This window comes from Centruroides sculpturatus, unplaced genomic scaffold (genome assembly GCF_000671375.1).
Source record: "Centruroides sculpturatus isolate CEXI.00-Female unplaced genomic scaffold, Cexi_2.0 scaffold1129, whole genome shotgun sequence".
Lineage (NCBI taxonomy): Eukaryota > Metazoa > Arthropoda > Arachnida > Scorpiones > Buthidae > Centruroides > Centruroides sculpturatus.
This window is the reverse complement of record NW_019385449.1, coordinates 126,266-139,429: the sequence shown is the minus strand read 5'-3', so window position 1 is coordinate 139,429 and position 13,164 is coordinate 126,266. Positions and strand designations below refer to the sequence as shown.

The 13,164-nt window shown below is 28.9% G+C and overlaps 1 long non-coding RNA gene across 1 annotated transcript; it reads left to right on the top strand.

Moving 5' to 3' along the window:
• The first annotated feature begins 601 nt into the window (after window positions 1-601).
• On the top strand, window positions 602-7,701 carry LOC111639116. The gene is made up of 3 exons (XR_002759018.1): window positions 602-765; window positions 5,611-5,712; window positions 7,667-7,701. It is a non-coding gene; the product is annotated as an uncharacterized LOC111639116 (long non-coding RNA).
• The last annotated feature ends 5,463 nt before the right edge of the window (window positions 7,702-13,164 follow it).

The window sequence follows — 13,164 nt, the reverse complement described above, 5'->3', positions numbered from 1 at the left end:
TGATTATTAATCAAATTTTTAATTTTTTAATAATATTGAATTAATAATAATTTATTCTTTGCTATTTTGTGTGAATTGATCAATATAATAATGTTTACAAGTATAACAAACATCGCAAGTCCAATATGTATATAGAAACATCATCAAACAATTGCCTAAATAATTGGGCTATAACTCTGCTAATTTAATAATTAATGTTAAGTAATTTGCTACTAAAGGTAGACATTAGGCACCATCTCTTAACTAAATTAATAATTATAATTTTTAATAATTTATTAAACAGTTTAGAGCCATTTGGAAGAAAAGAACTGCCTGGGGTGGGGCTTGAACCTGCAACTGGCAAGCACACCACATGACAAGCGGAGATTGTGGGTTCAAGCCCTGCCCTTTTCTTCCAGATGGCTCTAAATTAATAATTACAATTTTTAATACATTATTAAAAATTGTAATTATTAATTTAGTTAAGAGATGGCACCCAACATCTATCTCTAGTAGCAAGTTAATATAAGTTAAATTTAATATTAATTATTAAATTAGCAGAGTTATAGCCCGATTATTTAGGCAATCATTTGGTGATATAATAATATCTATCATTAATTAATATTGATTTTTTTTTTAGATCAGCAGTTAAGCAGAAAAAGTTTTGAAATTGATGATGATGAAGCAGATGAAGGAGATTCTTTTGATAATGTACAAACTACAAAATTAAGAAATATGTTTAATTTTCATGATAGAGCAAGTCTTACAAATATTAAACTTTGCAAAGTGAGAAAAATGCCTTTGTTTTGTTAGTTTAAACTAGTATTACCTTCAATATAATTAATACTTTAAAAATTCTGTATTTTTTATAACATTATAGATTAATTTGATAGGAAAATAAAAATTTCAATTAATTTTTAGTAAAAGTTGCTTATGTAATAATCCCTTGATTAACATGTTTCTTGAATTAGTGTAATTTATAAATTGATAACAAGCATGGGTACCAATATGGTAAAATTATTTGGGTACAGACCCTAATAAGTTCCTTGTAACAATTTCTTTTATATTTTAAAAAACAAAACTGTTATTTTTTAACAAACAAAAAAACTCTAATGTTTTTTATATTTAAAAAAAATTGAATTTTACAACTTGTTAAAATTTACATAAAGGAATGGTATTAAAATGCGTGTTTTACAAATAATTTATAAAATCAAATTCATTTGAAGTTGCTGAGGCTTCCACATCATTTTGCTGCTGCCAATTTTGTCCCCAGGAATTTTGCTGGAGACAGTTTTGACATAGGACAGTTTGTTGCCCCCAAGTGGCTACTGAAAGTTGTTGGCTTAAAGGGTTAGTCCAGAAAAAAGTCATCTGCATTATTTTTGAAAAAGTACATACAAATCTCAGACCATATTTGATAATTCTTGTAACTGATATCATTATTTAGATGAAGAAGGTTATGACGTTTTTTCTTTTATCAGTTAAAATGCAAATAGAAAGCAGGCTTAAATTATATTCTTGTGGGTTTAGTGTTTAAATTTGGTTTGTGTTTTGGTGGGAGTCTGTAAACCTTTCACTCTGTTATTTGAGCAGAACATAATTTTGGTTTTTTTCATTTCATATTAAAATGATTATGAATTTTTGGCTACTTTTGGGCTAGATTTTGTGATTGGCTATTTAAAAATCTTAGATATCTGGTTACACTGATGTAGGCTTAGAATGCATGAATTGGTTATATATCCATTACATGATATTGTTGGGATTGTTAGACCATTACATGATTTCACATATATTAGAGTTGAGTGGTTAAATTGTCACCACAAAGTTAAGACAATGTATGCAGGAACTACAAATCTCTAACAAAATTTCCTGTGTTTAAACATTTATTTTTTGCTTTGTCTTATTATTCACAGATTAAGTTTTCCTTCTTCAACTTAAACAGTGATGTCACAAACTTACATTAAAAGTCAGAAAGGAGGTAACCTGCTAACATTTGAGGATTGAGAAAAAAGATGCATACAAAGTTAAATGGAAGTCAATAACTATCATACTAATAGATGCCCAGCTAGAGGTCACATTGTGATAATAGAATAAATAGCAAGTAAATACATGTAATCACCTGTTTTCAATGGCTAATGTTTTAGCTAACGTACTTATTGAGCAGATTAAGGAACAAACTACAGATAGTACTGAAACTCTACACCAGATTATAGCACAGTCTAGCCATCAGATTTCAGGTCCTGCAGCAGCTAAATTACTAACAATACAACACATTAAGTAACTAAAATAAGTATGATTTTAGCCTCAAATACAAATTAAAACAAATAGCATATCAAAACATAGCTAAATGTGAGAGCTTGTAACATCAGGATGAGGTGGAAAAAAGGCTCAAGTTATTCAAATATAACTTTTATTAATATTGGAATACATTTTGGGTGCTTATACTCCTCCTCAGGCCATTCAAAGAGTAAACACAATGGCAAACATGGCAATTAACAGAATGAATCTCTAAATTATTGTAGCAAAACAAAGTTTACAGAATATTATATAACCCAATGCACTGTGTATACAAATACATAAATTGCTAAATTAACACTAATTAATTTGTGTTATGTGATAATAAAAACTTATCAATGGTTGTAGTTAGTTTTGAACCAAAAAATTAAGTTGTTTTCTTCATAAACATTGGTTTTTACTGAATTTGATTTTTCTATTAGTAATCTTTATGTTGAAGTAAGTTTTAATTTATATTGGCTTTTTTTACATTATGTTGTTAGACCATCACCATTTTACAAAAAACCAAGTGTATTAATAAATTATGTGTATGATTCAACATACTATGAACAGAAGCAATCTTCCACCTCCAAAATTATTATCCTTGGTAGGTCTTGAGACACCCACTAGTTTTCAAAACACTTTTAAAGGCGACATTTTTTTTTTTTTTTGCAGTATGATAGCAATCCTAATAATGATTGAATCTTGATATTTTTAACTTCACATTCACTAGAATTATTGAAGAGCAAAGACCAATGGTTTTAGATGGAACCTTTAAGTCAGCTCCTTTTCTATTACATCAATTATACACTATTCATGTGATTAAGCTCAATGATCTCAATGATATTATCCCAATAGTTTACATGTTTCTCCCAAATAAATCCACAGAAACATACACCAAAGCATTAAGTGAGCTTAAAAATATCAAGTCAAGCCTACTACCTGTTACCATTATGATGGATTTTGAGTGAGCTCAAATCAACACCTGTGAGTTTAACTCAACTGAACATTGTGCACCACAAACAATTTAATTTATTTTGCTTAATAATATAAGTTTTTTTTAAATAAAAAACTCATAACAGCCAGTAAAGTTACACAACTCATGTTGCTCAATTTTTTTTTTTTTTTTAAATATGTCAAATGTGTATCAAGTTGAAACTTTACCTATTGATAACGTCAGCTTAATGAGCTATGTTCCATAGAATAATAAATACATTAGAGAACCCAAAATGTAGAAAAATGTCAAGTTATCCAAGTACAGTGGGTGATCAGTTAACGAACATAATCCGTTCCAAGACTTTGTTTGTTATTCGAATTATTTATTAACTGATTATTGATTTACCATAGGTTTTTATGGGAATTTGATTAATTCGTTCTGAAGACTCCAAAAATAAAAAATATATACTTTTTTACTAAGTTTATTTAAATGTAATAGTAAAAATACATATATATGCAGTCTTGCATTTTTATTAGTAATGTTTTTTTCATTTGTGGGGGTTAAAGAATCTGTCCAATGTCGATTGCTTTTCTCTTTTCTTCAGGATTTTTCGGAAGCAATTAATATTATTGAAATTGTAGAGATCCCCAACCCATTAACCTTATTCTGGTTTGGATGCCACTTGGATGATCGTTGCTCTGACATTCCTGGAGTTCTTCTGTCGTCAGATCAGTTTCCGGTTTCATTATGAGCTCTAAAATACTCTTTATTTCTCAGATGTGATTTTCATTACTCCATTAGTAGCTTGAGACTTCTTGATATATCTTTCATAGCTAAGATTGTGCTAACTGCAGACCAGTTCAATCCATACTGTCTAGCAACATCAGACATCTTGTGCCCACTTTTTACCTTGGCTATTATCTTTTACCTGGTTTCTATGGTGAGCACAGTTCTTGACACTTCTTTTTTTAGGCTCCATAATATTATCAGTTTCTTTTTTAAATAAAAAGTTCAGAAAAGCACTTACAAAAATTCAGAGAACAGAAATCAACTAGCCAACAAAAAATTATTTAAATGAAAGGCCAGGAGGAAATTTGAAATTTGGTATTAAAACGTTAATGAATATCCGATGGGACAGTTAAACTTTCACCTTTCATAAATAAACCCCGATGCAAAACTTAATGAGTGCCCATCCGACAGTCATGAATACTATAAAAAATTATTTGTCAGAAAGGTAAACAAAAAGGTGGAATTACAAGTGAGAGTTTCAAAATTCAGAGGGATATTATACTATCCGATCAGTGTCGGGTTGAGCATTGATGTTGACTTCTCCCGTGTTCCGAAAGGTTTCGAATTGTTACCCGAAGACAAGGGAAAATCAATCGGTATTCATTATTTTCCATCACTTCTTTTTATGTTTGTTCAGTAAAGTGTTTGTTATCCGATCATAAAAATATTTTGTGAAAGTGTTCGTTATTCGATTTGTTCACTATCCGAACTGTTCGTTAACTGATCACCCACTGTATTTAGATAATAGAGTTTTACTGTATTTTGAATGATTTTAATTAACAGTAGGATCCTTTTTTTATATTATTCCTGAAAATATATTCAATTCATTTTCTTTATTAAAAAACAAAAGGCATGAGAAAAATCATTAATTTTACTAAAATATGAGTAATAAATTACTGTGTTTAACTCAGTTTTACTTTCCTGGCTGTTAAGTATACATAACATGGGAAAGATTTGGAATCGTGTCAAATTTGACCCTTTGAATTTTTGCAAATCTCCACATTGTGAGATGATCTGAATCCAAAAAAGTAAAAAAATTGACAAATTTTTTTGTCATTTTTTTAAATGTGTGTGTGAGGGGACATCTATTTCGCTTAATATCTCAGGATGGGATAAAGATTATGAAACGAAATTTAGCATGGTGGCTTGTATATGAGGGGCATTGAAGCTGTTAAATTTTGTTGGTTAAAGATCAAGGGATTGAGGAGATAGAGGTGTAGGATTTAATGAAGATTTTATTCATTATTAATATCTATACTTTTTTTTTTATAAAACTCATTCCTACCTTCAAAATTAAGCTTTTTGCCATTTTATAGTAATAAATTTTTTATTATAACAAAATCTCATAACAGATGATGCCACACACAATTTTATTTATTTTATAAATAATATAAAAGTTATTTTTTAAAATAAAAACTCATAACAGCCGAGAAAGTTAGGCTACTCACTGCTGGGCTTTTTTATTTTCTAAAATGTTTAATAATTTATTTTAAATTATTTTCTCAAGTAATTTATTCTTTTAAATTAAAAATATTTGATCATATTATCTCCATTCTTGTGAGAAGCTCAAGAATGAAAATAATCTATTTAAGAATTTTTAATTAAAACATTTAATTTTTATTCTTTCATAGAATATTTCACTGCAGACAGAACCTCCACCTTGTTCCATTTTTGTTGGAAATGCTACTCAATGGGAAATGTTTGATACATACGTAACAGACGAAAAAATAAAGGTGAGTGTATATGTGTAAGTTAAATTTGAAGAAGATATTTTATAATTAGACTACTTTGAATGATATAGCTATGTATTTATGTATAAAATCATATATTTGTTGTATATACTGTATGGTTATAGTTATAAAATATATTTTATGTTTTATTATAATATTTCTAATAATTATCATAGATATTTAAATAACTGCACTAAATTCAATTTTTTAAATTGGCAAAGTTTAATATAATATACAGGTATTACTTGATTAACACGGTTAATTAAGCTCTTGATGCTACTGTATATATCATAATCGCATTAATCAAATATGTTATCTAGGTTAAGTATAAACAGCTGGTAAAATGCATTAATCAAAACTTCAACCACATATATAAAGGGATTGCCACAATTAATTTTGTGCATTAATCAAATCCTGCATTAAGCAAAACTGTGTTAAGCAAGGGATACCTATAATATAATTTATACCAGGAGGCATCTTGATAATACAGTAGAGCATTGTTTATCCGAAGGTTGGTTATCCGAAATGTCAGTTATCCGAAGGAATTCCAGTCGACAAATTTAAATTTTCGCCAGTGCTGTGGCGCTGTAATCTTTCGCTATGTCTTCGGCTACTCAAATATTTTACGTTTTTGATACTAAATTAACTTCTGAAGTATAATTTTTTATTGTTTTTATATTTTTCAATATATTTATTTTGTTCGTACAAAATAAAAAAATAATTTTTAACGATACAATAGTCTTCGTTAGGCTTAACATCGACGAAAATTCAACGCAAAGCGACAAGCAATGGAGAAAAATTTCAACACAGGATAAATTAATATATTTTTTCGTACATAATTGGTTATCCAAAAAATAAGTTATCCGAACAACCCCAATCCTCAATTGATTCGGATAATCGACGCTCTACTGTATATGTGTAGTATGAATGACATTATTGAATATGAAATTAAAAAACACATAAATACAATTATATTGACAGAAGCTGTGCTCTTCAGTTAAAATGTATATTATCATTTTTTCTATGAATATTTTGTTTTTGAAATTCTAAATTAGTAAAAATTTATTGCATGTAAAAATAATTAATGGTTAAAAATATTACATAGAATCAGTTAGAAACAGTTGAAAACATTCATTTTCATAATAAATTTTTTTCATTTTAACTGTGTTACAGTTATTAGTTGCTGCTTTTATATGAATTGTTTGAAGTCCAAATAAATTTTTTCTTTAGAAATAATAGAAAGTGAATTAATTTGTTTCCAGATGCTCAATTAACAATACTTATTTTGATAAACTTAAACACAATTTTCAGGTAAAAGTAACACAGATAAATACCCTAACTAATAAAAATTTAAGTAAAAAACTTACAGTTATTTTGGTATAGATTTTGATGATAAGTTAACTTTTCAGGAACATGTTCAGGAACCTCTATATCTTGAAATCTGTCTATCTCAAATTTTTTTCTCATTTCCATAATATTCAAGACAGACAGGTTCATCTGTAATTATTTACATATAAAACAGTATACAATGATTTGCCTTGTTTATGATATAACAGCATTAATTTTTGTCATTTTGCTAATGGAATCTGAACTAAAGATGGTCTCATTACCATTTTGTATTATTTATTTTATTTTTTAACTCTACAGTTGTATAATGTTGTTTTATATTAATTCAAGTAACATTATATAAAATTTAAGATTCAGACAAAAGAAAAACAGATAAGTTGATTATTGCAAGTTAGTCAGTGGATAATCTGCATTCAATCACGAATTGATTTTTAAATACAGATAACCCATGGGTTAATCAAATAAAATTATGTTATTCATCAATTAATAATATTAACTTCTATTAATTATTTAATGAAAAACTAATAATAGTTTTTATTTTTAATTGTGATATTAATATAAAAATATTATATATTATATCTGAATTAAAACATTTGTTTTAATTTTCAAGGAAAAAGAAAAATTGAGGAGCAGCATTAAAATACAGAAAAAATCTGAAAATCTTCAAGACACTGTAAATATTATTGAACATAAGTTTATTTATCTATAATTATAAATAACAAAATTTATCAGATTTTTTAAATTTTATTTTATAATTAAAATGAATAACTGAGTAAATATCATGAAAACAATTATAATACTCTTAACAAACATACAGAGTCAAAAATAGCCTATATTAAAAAGATAATGTTTTGCTATATAGTATACTTCTAATTAGTATTGACAAACAGAATTCACATATTTTATTTATTGAAATTGAAAATAGCATTCAGTTTGATATAAGTAGATTTTACAACCAAAAGAAATTTAATAGCATATACAAATTTCTTTTTAACAGCTTCAATATTTATTAGTCTGTAAAAATCAGCAATGAGTTGCTTAACTTTCCCAGCAAGATTTAAAATTTTGGTGGCACCATCTATGATATTTCATTTTAAAATTTTTTATATTTTTAATTATTATAAAATGACAAAAAACTTAATTTTGAGGGTAGGGGTGGATTTTATAAAAAAAAAATTGTAAATCCTAATAATGAGTAAAATCATCATTAAGTCTGACCCTACTCAAGATATGAACAACTCCCCTCTATCTCCCCATCCCTCGACCTTTAACAACCAAAATTTAATAGTATCAATCCCCCATATTACATAAACCTCCCTGCAAAATTTCAGAAATTTTCAACAAAAAGCACAGAAGTTATTAAGCTACAAACAGGGTGAACAAAATCATGCCCCCACACACACTAACATCCACACATACAGAAAACCCCAAATTTCTTGAATTTCTTGATACTTCAAGGTCTCCTTAGTCCAAAATGTAAAAACTTGGAAGAACATTTTTTGACCTATTGCCATACTTTTCCTCTGTTATATATAACAGAGCCGAGAAAGTAAAGATTGATTATTAAGAATTGTAAAAATGATATAAGATTAATTATTAAGATATATTGACAGTAGAGTTTACAATAACAATACTCAATTTATATTGATAGTATTATTTTGATTTGGATGGCTATTCTGAAAAAATTTTTAGATGAAATGAATAAAGCAATACAATGACAATATGACAAATCCACTAGTATATTTACTAGTGGATAAGTCATTAATATTTCAAAGTTAAGTTTTCTAATTAAGATATATATAGACAATATTACATGAATTTCTGGCATTATGCACATATTTGATGTTTAATGATAAATTTTCATACAAATGTTTTTACTCATAATTGTAATGAATAATTTGTTTTCCAAACAAATATCTGAATTATAAGGGATTTCATAGTGACCTCAAACTATAAGAAATCATTCCCAATGTTCGTTTTATTTATAGGTTTAGCTCTCCATATCATTTATAGATATCTAATGCTTTCAGCTCTTTTAAGTCAAAATTATTATACACCAGTCTTACAATCCTGTAAAGGTGAACTTGTGACCAGCATAGGCTACTGTGACATGGCAGTTAAGGCAGTGACAGATCAGGACTGGTGCTAGTGCCCTAGTAGCTGTTACTGACATGGCAATGACCATGCATGCTCCTTATACATTATCCCTTCAAACCCAAACTAAGTAGTGTTTTGCTGAAGTTTGCTGTTGTTGTATTATGCCAACTTTATTGGGCACTACATGCAAATAGCAGTAATACCTAATATGTTGTTTTTCATGTTTTTTTTGTTTTTTATGTGTTTTATTAAAGGAATAATGATTTTTTTGTTAAATTTTATATTTTTGTATTATTAGTACATTAGTAATAGCAATTTTATGCCAAAAAATTGACTTTCAAACCTTCATTGATGCAAAATCTTTGATAAGGTGTCCATAATCCAAAGAGCAAGTGATTTCATTTTTAATTGATAATAGTGCTAGATGGTTCATTCTCTCTTGAGTCATTGACATTCTCAAGTAATTTTTAATCACTTTTAATTTTGAGAAGCTTCTTTCTCCAGAGGCCACTGTAATGGGAAACTCAAAAGCTGCTGGAAGATTTGGAACTGCAATGTTCAGTTTGTTTCCATAAATGATAATGCAACAGCTTTGAACTAAGGCACAATGTGGTATTTTTACAATCTAGGAGAAATAATTATTGTTTCAAAAATTTATCTGTTTTTCTTCAGGTATATGAAATAAAATGAGTAAAATACAAAAAAATCTTTATTTCAATAATAACATAAATATGAATACAAAGTATAACTACATTATGGATATTTAAAAAAAATCATTTATTCGGAATCAGTATATTCATCATCTGATATATTTTAGATATGTGATGATACTTCCAATAATTGCAAAATCTCTTCAGTGATCTGACCCTTTTTAATTTTTGGGGCAGAATATAAAATAGCAATGAGAAGAGCCTTTCTGAAAAGTATTAAAAATAATAATTGTGCAAACTTGTGCAGAATCCTTTTAAATAGTTTCTAAAGCATTTGAAATAAGTTTTAATTTAGACCTATTAACAGTTCAGCATAATGTAGTATTAGTTAAAAAACTCACAACTCACCACACTTATATATCAAACACGTAGACTGAACCAATATAATGTGTGGTACGAACGACGAAACAAAAACCTAGGTTCTTCCTCAGGTTCCTTTAGCTAAAAAGCTAAAGGAACCTGAGGAAGAACCTAGAAGAGGTTCGAAAACGTTTGTTTTTTGTTTCGTCGTTCATACCACACATTATATTGGTTCAGTGTACGTGTTTGGTAGTATTAGTTACTTATAAGCCAAAAACTTATACAAGGAGTATTTATAGCAAGCAAAAATTAGACAATAAAAACCCTAAAGTGAATGTACAGTATTCCAATAAGTGTATAGAAGAATAAACATGCACAAAGAAATTCAGGTTCAATGTACTGATTAAAATACTTATGCACTGATGGTGACTTTATTTTTTTTTTACAAATACAGATTGAAACTAATAAAAATTATAACTTTTTTAATTAAAACAAACTAAAATAAAAAATAAATTCAAAATATTCTGTCAATAAATTAGTGATTTAAAAAAAGTCATGTAATTCCTCTAATTGCAAAAATATCACATAGTATAAAGATGAGAACATGTTCAACTCAGTATGTGAATCACTAGAATCAATATTAGAGTTGTGAGCATCAGTTAATAAAATATTTAAATCTGTACTACTCTTCATCAGTCATGTCAAACAAATCAAAATGGTGCTTTATTTGACTGAATCGTTCAGATAGACATCAGTGTCTTATCTAACAAGAGATTGAAAAACTCAATACAATACTTTTCTTTTAGATCAGAAGTTGAGTCATTGTGGCTCTCATATTCAAACTGTGTTCTAACTTTTCCTCCACAAACTTGCAAATTCTGCTAAAAATGCTATTGCATCTGGACTGAACTCCAATTCTTCTACCATTTCTTTAGCTGCAATTTGTACAGATTCAAAACCATTGTTATTGAATGTTTAGAAAAAAATCAGTGGTTTTTTAAGGCATTTTAATGCCTCATCAAATTGCATGTCCTTAATTTGCATTACCTTGTTAACAAGATTAATTTGCATCAAAAGATCATACTAGATCACCAAAAGTGCATAATTTTTTTAATATTTTGCAAGTCTTGTTGCCTTGTTTTTGGCTTTTGAGTCTTTTGCCTCCTCTGATACTTCAACCAGTGCATCATATACAGAAGCCACATAGAATCTAATCGTTATATTGTTGTCAATGCAACATTCCCATTGAGTTTCCAATATCAGTTTTACAGTTGGACTTTGAACATGCTTTTTAAATATATATCATTTGTAATGAGGAAGAAAATAAATTCCAAAGATGTCATGACAGAAGTAGATGATTTGGTCACGTTAGCAATTACTAAATTCAAATTATGGCAACCACATGGAACATAGAATGCTTTGAGATTCATATCAAGTAAATGTTTGAATGCCATATTTACAACCTTTCATATTCTTTCCCTCTGCAGTTTTGAAATGATAATTGCAATTCCTCCAGTTTTTACAAGCCTGGTTTCTGCAAGATCAACACCTGTACTACTTTCAAAAGGCTAAAAGCCAACAAAATATTCATTATTTCCAGTGGCAATATTTTCCACATTAACAGTTCAAAGAATCACAGTCATTTGTTCCTGATGACTAGCATCTGGTATGCAATCCAAAATGAGAGAAAAATATTTAGCCTTGTGTATTTTTGCAATAATGTTGTTCAAAACTGATTTTCTCTTGAGCTTTGTTATTTCATTTAAATGCTCTTGTGAGGACCTGAACAGGGGTCTACTGAGAGTTCCGAATGAAGGGTATCAATCGGAAATTTAAAGTGCTCCTTTTCAGACGTGAATGGAAAGGATTAGATGTCTCAATCGAACAATGGAAATTTTTGTGTAAATTAGTTAAACAATGGAAAGGAATAAAGTCTAGAAAAAGTGATGAAAGAGGAATCATATTCAGTCACGGTGCTGAGCTCTCCCGTGCCCTCCATCGGGTTTCGAATTGTCACCAGGTGACAAGGAGAGACCAATAGAGAGGTGACTGAGGTTAAGAAATCTATAAAACCGTGCGATTCAAGTTACAAAGGTTCTTGGTTCTTGGTTCATAGTCTTATCCTCCTGGATGTGTGTGTCACTGCCGAATCTTGAAAAGAATGTTTTGAATCTAATGGAAGCAACCTCATCTGTAGTGTCACCGGACGACCTCCAGGCTCGTTGGTTCGTCCGAGAAAAACCACCTGAAGCAGTGCCATTCGCCCTGGGGCTGACGATTATTTCACTATCTTTGCCGAACCATAGGAAACGGAAACACAAACTTTTCGAACTCTACTTGAACTTTATCCTCGCTCTTCGTGGTGTGATAATCCATCAAACAAGAAAATATTGTAAGAAATTTTAATGTTATTAAAATTTCTTTTATATGGTAAACCTGTCTCGGTTAGTCATTCTGCACCCACACAATGGTATTGACCACTCAGCTGTCGAAATCTCCTCACCCCAATCGGCTAACCCCACACTCTCTCCAAGGTAATGATGATGGATTTCAGCACACTTGATTCTATATATTTTCTCCTGTATTGCATAACATAGTTACTTAAAAATTCATCAAGACTCAAGAATCAGAGAACAGAGAATCAGTGGTACCATGAAAAGCCAAACTTCTTCCTGACAAAAACTGCACAATAGAAATGATCTGTCCCAACAAGCACATTTCCCTTGCAGTAATTTCTGATGTTGCTTGTCTGTCTTTTTAGTTCTTCTTTTAATTCAAGCCATACCCTCACAGAACACAAAAGATTTGCATAAAATTCATGCTCTGATAGAAAACTATACTTATGTTTCAAGTTATTTCAGTAAACAGTCAGCTTGATACAAGAATCAGAAAATCATATACTATTATAAATTATTATTATTTTATTGTGTTATTTTAATATTGCAACAGTAATAAATAAACATATCAATAATGTATATAAATTTCTTTTACATAGTCTGAA